Genomic DNA, 15,741 nt, shown 5'->3' on the forward strand with positions numbered 1-15,741 from the left:
CCCATGCACTGGCCCCAGCTTTCCCCATCTGCTTCTTTCTTTGGCATGGGGCAGCTGGTAACCTTTGAAAATTCTTGTGACTATTTAGCATAAAAAATCCAGTTTGTCTGGGACCAGCCAAGATATTTATCTCATCTTAATTCTTATATATGTATTATATATCCAGCCTCTTCACAGATATATGTGGAAATTGGGAGGATTTTCTGCATGCCTGGTTGTTGGTCCACCGTAATGTTTGTTCTTTAGTATTGAGTGAAGCTGTATTCTATCATTAGCAACCAGTAGGGTTATTATTGTGCCTGCTACAATACTATCAGAAAAGGAGTTCATCGTGAATTCACTGATGAACAGGGGAGAGGTTTACAGTTACATAAGGAAGGTTTTGATTATGTTTTTGAACATCAGGTTCTTTTTACTCTAAAATGAAACTGATAATCATTGTAATTTGGCAATAAAAATAGAAGATATATGTAAAGCACATAGCACAGGCTCATGTGTATGAACATGAAAATTTTGAGGGAAAAGTATGAGCCCTGCAGAGGATTCACTTGACTGATGTGGAGAGGAAGAGGGCAAAGAATCAAATTTGGAGAAAAGCAAGCTTTAGAACAGATGGAAGATATCTGAGAACATTTTTCTTGTTTTGTAAGTTCAGATATGCTTGTATATCAGCATTGTCTCTAAACTATGTTCAAATGTATGGCAGTTGCAGATAATCTTAACTTTATTTTGTTTTTTGATCATCTAGTGACTTCTGTCTGGTGTTCAGGAAGTGTAGTAGAGGTAGCAAAGGGCACTGGTGCACTCTCTAACAAACTGGCATGTACCTTCTGGAAAGATTGCTGCTCCATCTTATAAACTCTCCTGCAAGCTAAGTGGTGACATTTCCTAAAGGCAGATTATGTTGCCCAGAGGTTGGCAACATATGCTTTCATTTATGATCATATGTCATTATAGCCAATGACAGCAACATCCTTTCACTCTGGAGATCAAGGGGAAAGACTTCTATGTATTACCGTGCTTGTTCTACACCTCACTTGTTTCTGACCTTCACATTTTACTAATTTTTCTTTGGGCTGGCTTTGACCTCCAGATCTCAGCTCCTCAGTAGCTGACATTAGAGTCACAAGATACTGCTGCAGGCAGGCCCTACTGGTTTCTTGTTAAAGCAAGAATAGAAGTAGTAAACAGAAGACTCTCAGGAGGTAATCAGAGATGTATATCTTTAAGGAATCTACAAGCTACGAGAAGACATCATGAATTCAGAGTTGAAAACTGAACCAAAGAAGTTGCAAGTATCTGAGACTTGAACTGGGAGCAGATACAACTAGAAGATGAACTATGTCATCAATGACTGTACAATGATCTACTGTACAATAGCCACAAGAAAATGTCATAGACAAGCTTTATCATAAGTAACCCGAGAGAAATCTTTGAACAGTGTGAAATTAATCATCTTGGAAATAAGGCAAAACAGGAAGTGCCTAGGGCACTTCTGGGCTAGGAGTAGGAATCCTACTTTCTTACCAGTCTTTCTTACTAGGATGGATTCCTAAGTGGAATATGTACTCAAATCCTAGAAATGTGTGAAGGACCCTGGGTATGGACCCTGGACACTGAGCAAGTTTTTTGCTACTAACATAAAATATTATTTTATAGAAAACTCGTGTCACCCAAATTTTAGTCATCTTAATTATAGTCTGCAGCTGTTATGCAAAGCTAAAAATAATCTGTCACCATCAAAATGTATTTTTTGAAAGAATGTCTGTAGAAATGACACGGCAGTGAATGCCTTACAAACGATAAATTTAAAGGTTCCTAATTTAAAAGGGATGACTGGGTTCTATCACACAGCTGGTGAAATCTGCAAAGACCTTAGTTCTTTTGAGAGAGGAAGATATGTCTTCAAGGACAACCAAATCCTCTGTGAGCACTTCTGGGCTTCTATTTTGGGTGCAAATTCAGAATCATTTGTAGCATATTTGCTTTGAATTCTCTGCCTTCTATTAAAGTGTCCCTGGTTTCTTTGGAGGAGGGGCTCATTTTCTCTTTTGAAATTATAGGGTTATTTGGCAATAAATTAGATGTTAAGGAAAAAAATAAAGAAAAATATGCATTATCCATTTAAGAGCTTTAAGTCATCAATTTCAATCTTAGGTTGTTGTTATTAGTTACAGAAATTCTTTTGATAAGGTCAAGCTTTTGATAAGAAATATATCATACATAATTCCTTTTCTATATTAAATACCTCATTATAATCTTTTGTGGGAAATTTTCAGTACAACTGGTGCTTTGAAGAATGAATACAATTTCTTTTTTAGTACTTAAATTACCACATGACATTTCACATACCTCATACACAATGTTAGAATTATATTTACAATACTAATGTGGTTACAGGAAAAGAAATATTCCACTAATTACAGAATTGGGTTTTTTTTTCTTTCCTCATAATAGTTGCAAAGAGAAGATTTAACTTTTTATGCTCAGATGTTTGAACCTACCAAGTTTTACTGTATGGTAGTCTATGTCAAAATATTAATATGCGCCTTGCCAATATATCTAACAAGCAGAAATCATAACAATTGGGTTGTTTGGGAGTAATATCTGAAGAATAAATTCTTTCTTGTTTTGTTCCAAGTCATTAGGAGCTAACAGCAATAGTAACACTTCAAGATGACACTATATTTTATTTGTATTTTGACAAATCACATTCTAAGGAAAGGCATAGTTTGTCTTTTCTAATATTTTCAAAATGCTATTCTCCTTTTATGAATTTAAGCCATTTTTTAGAACAACCAAAGGAATAGAGATAAAGAAACAAAATCAGACTATTCCCTAATATCCTGTCAGCCTGGCCTATTGGTTTAAGAACACAGCCATTAGATCTGTCTGCCTGAAAAACAGCTTTCCCTGCACCTTGCCAGCCTCGAAGTTGAAGAACTATCCTGGGACAGCAGAAGAGGACAGACTCATTTTGAGATAATAAAAACAAATATCTTCACAGGAGTCATTGCTCTACACCAAGGATCATATTTCTCTTCAGCTGGCATTCAGAGAAGAGACTCATTTACAGTCACAGGCTGCTTTGGAGTTCTGTAGCAAAGTATAATTCATGGTCACGTAGGATTAGCCAAACAAGTCTGTTTGAAGATTGGGGGAGAATGGGGCCTTTGGAAAAATGATTCAAGAATTCGAATCTTAAAAACAAAAACAAAAACAAGAAAACCAGGAACATTGCCATGGGTACGAAGGCAGAGGGGGAGTGGTCTTGGGGTTTGGACATTTGTGGAGTTTCTAGTTTCCTGGAGGAAGGTCAAGCAATCAAATGTCCAAAATCAGACGCTTAGATCTGTTGATTAAGTTGCAAATTTCAACCTGCTCTGTAAAAGAGTTTCTCAAAGTTTTGTTTCCAAATCGTTGTTCTTTTTGATCTCAGATATACCTTATTTACTGAGTCAGCCACTGACTAAGTTCCCACTGAGAACTCAAACATACTGAGTCCTAAACTGAAGCAGCAAAAGCAGTTTTCCTCTATCTGTTTCTGAGTTGAATTTATAGTTAATAAAAAGTAGTGTTTGAAGAGAATCTATTTTTTTGATAAATCTGATTTTGATTTTTTTTTTTTTGCCAGTCCTGGGGCTTGAACTTAGGGCCTGAACACTGTCTTTGGACTGTCTCAAGACTAGTGCAGTACCAATTGACCCAAGCACCACTTCCTGCTTTTTCTTTGCATGTGGAACCAAGGAATTGAACCTGGAGTATCGTGCATGTGAGGCAAGCACTCTACCACTAGATCAAACTTCTGGCCCCCTGATTTTGATTTTTTTCCCATATGTCTTTCATATCTTTTCATTGGTGGGTGTTTGTTACTTTTGTTTTGCGGATGTATAGCACATCTGTATGTATTTTGGCTACTTATTTTACATCAGATACTTTCTGCCATACATTTTTACTATTTTATAGTAATGCTCTTGCTACAGATAGCTTTTTGACATTTGTAATTCTTTTCCATCTAATAATATGCCTTTTCGCCAATCATTATTAATAATTTTTAGCTATAAACAAAATTCCAATGCAGTAAGCTATTCTATTAGTTCATTAGCAAGTTCTACACTGATTAATTAATGCAGTTTTATAAATGTTCAGGATATGTAGTTATGAGTCTACACAGTTTCCAATGCTCTTTTTCAAAACCAAGATAGAGTCTGATGTTCTGAGAATGGAACTAAAGGCCAAATTTCCAAGTGAGCAAAACAATGTCTCTAACCATATTAGTTTCCTAGACCCCGATGTTGGTATACAAAGTACCAAATCACTGACGTGGACTAACAATATAAACCACTCTCTGAAGTACCAGAGGATTCTGTAAGATTTTATTTCGAAACTTAAAGTTACAGTTTTAGTTTGTAATTTAGAGCTTCTCAACACATTGAAGGGTAGAAGGAACTTATCACCCTTGCAGCAAAAGTCAGTCAAATTGCCCTCATGGGACGAAGAGAACATGTCATGACCTCAGGAGATTCTCTCTGGAGCTTCCACTCACAGCAGTTATAAAAGGGCAAAGCAGCAAGGATGGCCTGATAAGAATGAGATACTTGACTCTCCCAGGCCTGCCCCACCATGAGTGAAGACTGAAGATCTCGGTTCTCTAAGGACTGGCATCTCTTCTCAGCACTAGTGCTGGCCAAAGGCTTAGGAGACTCTAGACTGGAAAGGAGGAAAGAGTGATAGATTGGGTTTTTGAACCGTCACTTTACCAATCGTTGTCTTATATTTTGGGAGACTATGACTTGGCAGTGCCTTGAAGAATCAAGCTTGAATAAATGTATAATGTTGAGTCAAGTGAATGAGAAAGAACCACAGGCTGGGCTCTTATGTGCAGGTGCTTCATGTCTGTTCTGAGCTCATGTGCAGTTGTCTGTCCAAGTGCATCTCTGGGCCTGCAGAAACATGTATGTATCTGTGAGAAGTCATTCTCTGGAGTTTGTGGAAACATTTTGAATTTTTTTGGCATGTTGGACAAAGTGATTCAAAGTTATATACTCACCTAAATATTTAATCTCCAGTCAAAAATAGATGGCTAAATACTGCCTCCAAAGTGCATCACTAAGGTCCCTGCTTCCATCTATCAAACTCAAGTTCATAACCCCCTATGGCTGGAGCCTAAGTTGACATCTAATATTTGACATGCTGACTATATGCTAAATTTGGCTTTGGATTCCCTCTTTTTTATTGTATTATCAAGTTTAAAGAGAGGATAAGTTAACTGACTTTCTGAGTGAAAGTAAAACAACAATAAGGCATTACCTTATCTCTATTATACTAAAAATGAGAACCTTAAATAGCAGCAGAGTAAGATAGGGATACAGAGCCACAGGTACTTCCATGCTACAACAACAGGTGGTTATTGGTAAAACTTTTCTTCAGAGGCTTGGTAGGGCTTAGTCACTATAAGTTATATTTATTTCATGAGGCCTAACAGTTCCACTTCTGTGTATATATGCAAGAAAATACTCAGCGGGATCACAAGAAAACATCTCTTTTTTTCGTATATTTTTTATTGTAATTAATAGAAGGGTAATATGATATTTGCCAGATAGAAGGTGCATTAATTCACATACACTGATACCCTTTCACATGTCTTGGTCCCCATTTCCCTCCTCCCCACCCTCACCCCTCATCTTGTTTTTCCCCCTTCCCTATCCAATTTCAAATAGCCAAATACAAATATATCCGATATATCAGATAACAAAGTGAGATACTGTAACAATATGAGATAACCAAGGGACAGCAAAAGAGATGAGAGATAACGTAGTACATCAAGAAAACATCTCTAAGGGCCAGGAGTTTGGCCTAGTGGTTAAAGTGCTTGCCTAGCATGCATGAAAACCCGGGTTTGATTCCTTGGTACCACATACACAGAAAAAAGCCGGAAGTGGTGCTGAGGCTCAAGTGGTAGAGCTCTAGCCTTGAGAAAGTCCAAGGACAGTGCTCAGGCCCTGAGCTCAAGCCCAGGACTGGCAAAAAAAAAAGAAAAAGAAAAAGAAAACATCTCTAAGAAAGCTCACCAAAGAGTTTTCTTTATTACTGACATTTTTGGCAGTTCAGGTATCCACCCACCATGAGACAGTAGATGGCAACATGTGTCTATTCAATTTTTCAGTAAAGCAGTTCAATAGAAACCACAACCTTTGCTACAGTCTGTGTATCAAATTTACTAGATCATAAGATACATTGCACCAGGTGCTGCTGGTGACTCACAACTCTAATCATAACTACTCCAAGTGGAGAGCTGGAGGATCTCAGTGAGTAGCTAAGCCATTCAGAAAAGTCTACAAGACTTCATCTCCAAACTAACAGGAACACTCTGGGGCAGAGGCCTAGCTCAAGTGGTAGAGGACCAGTAGCTAGCCGAGCAAAAATGAGGCATCCAGATCAAACCCTTAGTATGGAAAGAAAAAGAGTTATATTACTAGATAAAGGAGAAATGGTAAGATATATAACAAAGTATTCTTGTGGAGTTTAAAATGCATTCATATATGAATCAAATACAACCTATGCAATAAATATATTGAGAGATAAGATCAGGAAATGAAAAATAAATACCCTTTGTCTTATATATGAGTATATTTGATTTGAAGAGGGGAAGAGAAAGCACAGAAATGGTGGGACAGAGGGTGAATCAATTCAGCAGTGATATTTACTAGACACTGTGTTGGAAATGAACTATACAATGTACTAGATGGGAGGGGAGGGGAAAACTGGGAGAGAACGAGGGAGTGGGTGACACTGTTCCAAAGGAAATGTATTCATTACCTGACTTACTTATCTGTAACATCAACTTTACAATAATTTTTAAGCATTAAAAAATCATAAATAAAAGGACTATTCCTTATGAATAGCAATGATAAAGTGTGCCATGAACTGGCAAATAAAAAGCATCCCTTTGCACCTACAAAAGAAAAAAGACTAACAATTTTTATCACTCGCAGGTAGAATTTTGATAGCTAAGTATATGTGGTAGAGGTACATATAGCTAATTTCATAATTTTTGTGTTGGTATTTCATTTGATACAAGATTTCTGCTATTACAAAAGTGGCTATCTTTCATGTCTGTGAGTAATAAACGTAGCAAGGAATTGTAATGCTGAAGAATGCTGGCTTCAAGACCAAAACACAGGGTTCAGTATTAGAATCCTGGTTTCTTTTATTCTGGATCCATGAGAAACTGTTTCAATATTCATCTACATAAACAGAGCAAAATTATAGATATGAAGTCACTTAAACAGAACATTTAAAATTTTGTATATTTATGTATAAATGGGTCCACATCAACTTATTCTACCAAAGGAAGCGGTAGGACATTCAGATAACTTCATTTACAAAGAACACTTCTGCCTCATTGGTTAAAACAAATCAATGTATGTGAATTAATGCACCTTCTATCTGGCAAATATCATGTAACCCTTTTATTAATTACAATAAAAATATATGAAAAAGAAAAAAATTATGTTTTTACCTTGTATTTCTTTGATTGCAGTTCAAGTATGTGGACCTTTTAAATCTTTGGGCGAGATTTTTTCAAAGACTGACATTCACAAAATGAATCCTAACCACCTTTAGACAAAGAATCATCAGTCAGCTTTCATATTCGTTGGGCTTGTGACTTATCCTAGATTCAACCAGTCCTGAGCTTAGCAGGCAGCAGCCTACACGCTGCCTCTCACATCCTGCCATCCTTTCCTTTCTAACCAGATGGGCTATTTGTTGTGAGACTCAAATGATTATGATGCCAGGAGAGAGATGTTGGTGGTTTTCCTTCCTTACCATTAATAAACAACATCTTTATTAAAATTCAAAGCTGTCAGAAATAAGAATAAATTTACATGCAGAGTTAGTAAGCATTTTATTACTTTAAACTATCATAAAAATCACAAAGTGTATGGTTTTTAAAAGTGTAATTTTAATCTCAATGCACAAATTCCATGCTGTGACCTTAAAATAATTTGAGAATTTATTGCATCTTTGTTAGCATAAAATGCCAGTTGGTGAAGATGTAGAAAATGTCAGCCAATATAGTCAAAGGGGCCCTTTATTAAGAATTTTACTGTGAGAAAATAAAAGAACATGTAATCCTTCGGTAGTTTATCTCGAGGAGTTGGGAAATACAACTAAAGGACTGGAGAAAAGTCATTTCCTGTCAAAACTATCTTGAGCCCATAATGATTTCTTTTATTGACGTTTCGGTGAAGTTTTTCAAGTACTTCTTTCCTTTTAGTGTGCTGTATATTGGAATAACTTTTCTTCTTTCCCATACATCTTTAATACACAGAACTCCTGTAGACTCCATGGCAACTGCACGAGGCCTGAGGGATGAGCAGAGAAATGAGAGACAGACTATATCTTCTGTCTATTCCTGTCTTGTAGGGATGGGAATTGTAAAGGATTTGTCAGGTATGAGAACCTCAATGTCCTGTATCCTTAGCTTACTATGTGCAGAATTTAAGAAAATCATATGACATCAAGATTTTGTATTTTGTAGGATTTTTAAGTTTGCTGATTATGATTGACTAAGTCCTTATACTAAATATCACTATACTTCAAAATATAGTCTTTATTTTAAGGAAATCAGCTGTCCATTTCTCAAAAATCCCAGCTAGAAAATAAGATAACACAGGCCAGTCATAGAAATCCTTGAAATTGACATAAATAGCTCGAAAAAATTTCCAAACTAATGTTTAACCCCGTGCCTGTTAATAATATAACTCAGGGTGTGAATTATGGTCACAGTAAAGAGAGACCCATGCATTAGGCATGGTAGTTCCTACCTGTAATGTTACCCTTGCAAGAAAAATGAGATGATCATGAGTTCAAGGCCTGCCTGGCCTGCATAGCAAGACATTGTCCCCCAAAGCAAAAATCATAACTGAATCCTTAAAAATGATTTCATTGCCAGTACTGTCTTTATATAATACTCACAAGGCTGTGAGGAAATAATCACATAATGATATCTCGGGGAAGCCTCATAGTGGTTGACCCATTCTTGACAACTTTTCTCATGGAAATGACTGGCTCAGTAATTCTTATCCCGTGATTCTAGCCTTTCAGTTCTTCTGCCTTGAAACAAATATATTATAGCAAAGTCAATATTTAAATATGAACTTAGCTTTCTCCTACATTACAAAGCCTGCTGAATTAAAAATTCTAATCACAAAATCATATACATGATCCAATTAATTCCTCCACACTTTCTAAGTCAAAGATAATTTATTAATGTACTATTTAATTAATCCTACTCATGAACAAGTTCCTGTGTAGTATGGAGGATTCGTACGCAAACCAATTCCCCTGTTTTGGTGTCTCCAAGAGGCTAGGGTAATTACTTACCATGCAGAATAGAAGAAGGCATATTCTGTAGATATTTAGTAACAACAATCCCTAGATAGGCAGAGAAAGAACATGCTTTCTAAATAAATTTGTTTGGTTAAGAAGAATTATAAAAATTATATATTCATACATGAAGAAAGGATGGGAAAGTTATGGTATGCATACTTGTATTAGAGCAAAATTAGAGTCTGAGTGTAGTAAGCACACACATATATATGCAAATAGCTACTTGAATACAGATTTTTTGGATGGCTAAATAAATGAAAGCACCATGTCGTAATTGATATGTGCAAACCGAAAATTAGATGGAAAAAAACACATCAATTTGGAAGAATACATAGAATAGGAATGTGTGGGGCTGGATCTTCTAGGTAGATTGGTGTATTCAAGTAACTGGTGAAAAGCAGTGAAATCAAGTCAGGTGAGATCAGATGTCAGAGGTCTGCATGCCATGTGAAAAACACGGGCTTTCCTTGGACATTGCAGATACTGAGCAGAGGATTCAATGATCTGAATTGTGTTTTACAAGATGAATTTGTCTGAGATGCACAAGCTGGTTTGGAAAGAGAGAGTCTTAGCAACATCTAAAACAAAACATCTTACAAAGATTGGGGGATTTGGCCATAAAAGTCTCCAATAATAAAGGGAATAATATGTACAAACATTTTGTGGAAGGAAGAGAAATAGGGGAAAAGTTCTTCTATTCCATCATATATCATGGATGAATCTAGTTATATAATATATGAGCATCTTGGCTCATGCTGCTATAACCATCAACATTTATTTTTTATAGTTTTGGGGGCTGGAAAATCTGGGTGTCATATTCCAGCAATCTAAGTTTCATGGTCACATGATAAAAAGTGCAAAGGCCAATAAAGAACTGAAGTAGTTCTTGCCAACCCATTCTCAGGCTGTGAATGTCATCCAGAAAAGTTCTACTCTCCAACTGAACCGCTTTACCCCCTTAATTCTATACATGTGTAACTGAATATCAAAATGTGGATTTTGAAAAACAGCATGATAAACTATGTATCAATTTTCTACAATTAGAGAAATCAGGGCTGTGTTTATTTCTTTTTTGTTCCCCACAATACTTACATAATACAAAGTATCAGCAAAGGAATAGCAACAAACTTTAGGGGCATTTAGGAACTGAAGATCAAGGCCAATTGCAAAAGCTCTGATTGTTTGGCATTCAACATTACATTTTTCAGTAGAACTCTTTGAGTTCCATTTTGACAGCGCCTTACTCCATAAGAAGTTTCAACAGAGACTCTGCAATTTCCTCAATTGAAAATCTATTGATCATACCTAGTGCATAAATATCTAAGTCTTCAAGGCTCCTATTTTTTTAAACTATTCACCTCATGTCTAGTGTTGTACTCAGCTCTCCATTTTTTCCTCTTAGGTAATTATAATTAAGACAACTTACTGTATCTCAGCAAAGCTATTGGAATTTTACTTTGATAGAAGATTTATGTACATTAACTATGGGTTTCTCACATTCACTCTGTGACATCCTTGTGTTGTTTTCCCTATTTTACTTAGAAATAAGCCAGTAGTCAAGAATATTGACTTATCCAAGGGAAGTCAGCTAACTAGGAATGGGGAATATATATCATCTCAATTCTTTTGTTCTTTCCAACTTCTTTGGAATGAACTTGTGAATATCTCAAGACATTATATGACTCAAAAGTACATGAATGTTTTCTCTAAAAATTATTTCTATAATTTCTTTCATGTGGCATTTAGTACAAGGTATGGAAAGTTTAAAGATAAAAATTGGAGGTGTATGTCTTCTCGTATGTGTATGTAGAAAAACCCCAATGCCAACTTAGTGATATGGGGTATTTTACATGAAAACATATTAATGCCTGGTGCTTTATACCATAATGCTGTCGATAATTATTAACTTAACTTTTGAAAAGTCTCCCTCAATCATATAATACCTTGAAAACTTTATATTCTCTTGCAAGTCTCCTATCCCAGGCATGGTAAGTCAAGCCTGTAAGCCTTTCTACTGAAGAGGTGAAAATCCGAGGATTTCAGTTTGAGGCCAATCTGGAAAAACACACAAACAAAAAGCAACAGAATTTGTGAGAGTGCATCCCAACCAAGGGATGGGTGCTGTGGCACATGCCTGCCCCACTGATATGAATAAGCTCAGGGAGGAAGGTTGCAGCCCAGGCATCCCTGTCATAAAGCAAGAGCTACTACTACTACTACTACTACTGGCACTATTACTACTCATTCCTCCTCCTCCTGATATTAATAATGAGAAAAGGGAGGCTTAGCTCAACAGTAGAGGGCAGACACCCTAAGTATAATCCTCATTTCTGACAAACGACAGCAACAACAACATGCTTGCTTATAAATGAAAGGTATTTATAAATGTCAGTTTCTCCTAAATAGGATTATGTTTATAAAAGGCTCGTAAGCCATGGCTGAAATGAGAGATTATAGTATTAAAGGTTTTACTTTTGAGAATACTGTATTCATGGTTGAATCCAAAGACTGAAATGCAAAAGGATCATAAATGGAAAATTATACCATTCCTAGTAAATTGTTTTAGTGAAATGCACACAGGATTAACCTCTAAGAGTTCAGCTATGTCCATAGTCCTCTATCTACATTTTCACTTATTTAACATTCAGAAAACCTGTTCAAGTGCTCTTTTATGATAAAAATAGGCAAGAGGCAAGATGGAGCCTTGGCCTAAGGAAAAAAAAACAGAGCTCCAAGTGAATGAAATAGCTTTTATTAATGCTTTGGGTAAAACAGAGCTTAGTGCATTCAGAGAGTTGAAAATAGAGCTGGATAGCAGATTTTCTAAAAACGACACCCTAATTTAGAAGAGAGTCAGAGAGGCAAAGGCCTTGTTTTGTAGGTTAAAATTTTTTTTGATTTTCCCCTTCACGTCAAGGAAGAATCATCAATGGATGTAAAAATAATGAGTATATTTTCTCAAGTTTTAGTTTTCTGCATGTGGCTGCCCAGTTTTCAAGCACCAATAATTAAATAGACTGTGCTTGTTCCACTGTATATCTTTGGCTCCTTTGTCAAATACAAGTTGACTATAGGTATGTGGTTCTATTTCTGGATCTTCTGTTCTGTTCCATTATGGCTCTATAGTAGAGTTTGAAGTCTGGTATTGTAATACCACCTGCACTGCTCTTTTTGCCTAGAATTGTCTTGACTATTCTAGGTCTTTTGTTGTTCGTTATGAACATTTGGATTATATCTTCTGTTTCAGTAAAGAATGTCTTTGGGATTTTGATGAGGATTGCATTGAATTTGTATATCAACTTTGGCAGTATAGCCATTTTCATTATGTTGGTTCTCCCTAACCATGAGCATGGGATGTATTTTCATTTCCTAGTGTCCTCTTTAATTTCTTTTGTTAGGCTTTTATAGTTTTCATTAAATAATTCCTTTACATCTTTGGTTAAGTATATTCCTAAGTATTTTATTCTTTTGGGGGCTATTGCGAATGGGATCATTTTCTTGATTTGGCCCTCTGTATATTGTTGGTGTACAAGAAGTCTACTGACTTCTAAAGGTTAATTTTGTATCCTGCCACTTTGCTAAAGTGATTTATTAATTCTAGGAGTTTGGGACCCTAACCTTTCGCCATGCACAAGCAGTAACTCAAAGTGGATCAAAGACCTCAATGTCAGACAGGGAACCATGAAACTGCTACATGATGGTGTAGAAGAGACACTATAACTCATAGGCACAGGCAAAAGATTCCTGAACAGAATCCCAGGGTCACAACAGATTGGAGAGAAATTCGATAAGTGGGACTACTTAAAAATAAAAAGTTTCTGCACAGATAAAAGCATAGCCACAAAAGTAGAGAGACAGCCAACTAACTGGGAAAATATCTAGTATCTACAGGGACTCAAGAAACTAAATCCCCCCCCCAGCCCAAAAACCAATTGCTAAATGGACAAGGGGAGTAAAGAGAGTCTTATCAAAAGAAGAGGTTAAAATGGCAGAAAAGAATTTGAGAAAATGCTGATCATCCATGGTCATAAAGGAAATGCAAATAAAAACAATCCTAAGATACCACCTTCCCCCAACAAGAATGGCCAAGATTTTGAACTCAGACAATGGCAGATGCTGGCAGGGTTGTGGAGAGAAAGGAACCCTACTACACTGCTGGTGGGACCGTAAACTAGTTCAGCCACTCTGGAAAGCAGTGTGGAGGTTTCTTAAAGAACTGAAAATAGACCTTCCCTAGGATCCCGCCATACCACTTCTGGGCATCTACCCTGAACATCATAACCCAGGATATGATAAGGACACCTGCTCAACTATGTTCATCTCTGCACTATTCACATTAGCCAGGTGATGGAAACAATCCAGATGCCCTACTACAGATGAATGAATACAGAAAATGTGGTATATATATACAATGGAATTCTACATAGCCAACGCACAAGATAAAATAATGGCATTTGCAGGAAAGTGGATGAATCTAGAGCGAATCATGTTGAGTGAGATAAGTCAAGACCAAAGGAACAAAAGGCGCATGGTATCCTTAATATGTGGCTATTAGATCCAAACAGTACAAGAGCGAGGACTCAATATTTGCATACCCAATGCTATGGACATGGTATTGGAAATGTAAACACAACTACATAGTTATAAAAGCCTATGACTCAACAGACATAATGTTTTATTACATAGATTAATAAGTATCTATGATATACAAACCCTTCCCCTAATTTTGATTATGTTCTAAAAACTAAGTGCCAGTGATTGCATATAGAGATTCCCTTCTTGAACACTTGTTTGTTAAACATGTCATTTAAAATATGATGTAAAAATCAATGTTAATAAGTTCTTTAATAAAAATTAGTAATTATTATATTTTCTTATCATCACACAGAGAAAAAGGTTAAATTCTCTTTTTGTGGTGGCTGCATTGATTATTTTAACTTTACTGTGATGTAGCCATCTAAAATAAGACATTATGATTAGATACACCTAGAAAAATGCACATACCACCACAATTAATGCATGTATCACCTTCATCATCAACAAGATTTATCCTGTGTCCCTGCTGTCAATCTCTCTTCTCTCTAACTGCCCTCATAACCATCGCTACCCCAAGTAACCAATAAGGTGATTTTTGTCACACAAATTTTCTATGGGATTTCTTTTAAATGTTGTAAGAGTGGCTGATGTTCTGCCAAATATTTCTGTGGTCCATTCACATGTTGGAATGAATGTCCATTTCCTTTATTTCATGTTCCATTCTATGGATGTGTCATGATTTACTTTTTCAATGTATATATGTGTAGGCATTTTGGTTATTTTCCACTTTTAGTTATTATAAATCATGCTGCTATGAACATCTGTAAGTATTTGTGTAGGTATAATATTCCATCTATTTTGCTTAAATACCTAAAAGTGGTGTGGCTGGAGCCTATGGTAAGTGGTTGGATATTTAACAATATAAATGATTGTAAAACTGTTTTTCAAAAGAGCTGTTGAATTTTATGTTCCCATCAGCAAAAGAGGAATTCCAGTTGCTCCAGTAGCTTTTCAACAATGGGTGCCGTCAGTCTTTTTAGTTTTTGATATTTCAGTGGCTGTGTAATGATAACTTCTTAAAATCTAATTTGTATACTCTAATGATTAAAACTATTGGGATACTTTTTCTTATCATCTGCGCAGTATCTGTTAAATTGTTTGTGGTTTTTTCTGATAGCATTACATATATAATATGATATATACATATATTAATTTTTGCTGGTTCTGAGGCTTGAAATCTGGTTTTTGCCAGTCCTGGGGCTTGGGCCTGGGCACTATTTCTGAGTTTCTTTGCTCAAGCTGTGTGCTCTACCACTTGAACCACAGCACACTTATAGCTTTTTAAAGTAGTTTATTGGTCTTTATTGCCCAGGCTGGCTTCAAAATGTGATCCTCAGATCTCAGCCTCCAGAGTAGTTAGGAATACAAGTATGAGCCACCTGAACTAGGCACCTATATTTTTTATTATTCAGTTGTGATGGGTTTTATGTATTCTTGAAGAAATTCTATTATATATACACACACATATATATATATCGAGAGAGAATGTAGTATATATATCCTTTGTATAGAACATATATAACATTATATAACACATATAATATGTTATTTATTATATATACAGACAATACATGATTTATATTTTCCAATATGAGGCTTGCTTTTTGATATTTTACATATGTGCTTTTAAAAGGATTTTTAAATTATGAGAAAGTTGAATGGCATTGACCTGGAGGGCACAGATAGATTTTTTAAAAACTTGTGTATGCCACATAAAATGATATCATTTAACTTAAAGATCATGTATTT

The sequence above is a fragment of the Megascapheus bottae genome, chromosome 5 (assembly GCF_031878675.1).
Source record: "Megascapheus bottae isolate mThoBot1 chromosome 5, mThoBot2.hap1, whole genome shotgun sequence".
NCBI classification, from domain to species: Eukaryota; Metazoa; Chordata; class Mammalia; order Rodentia; family Geomyidae; genus Megascapheus; species Megascapheus bottae.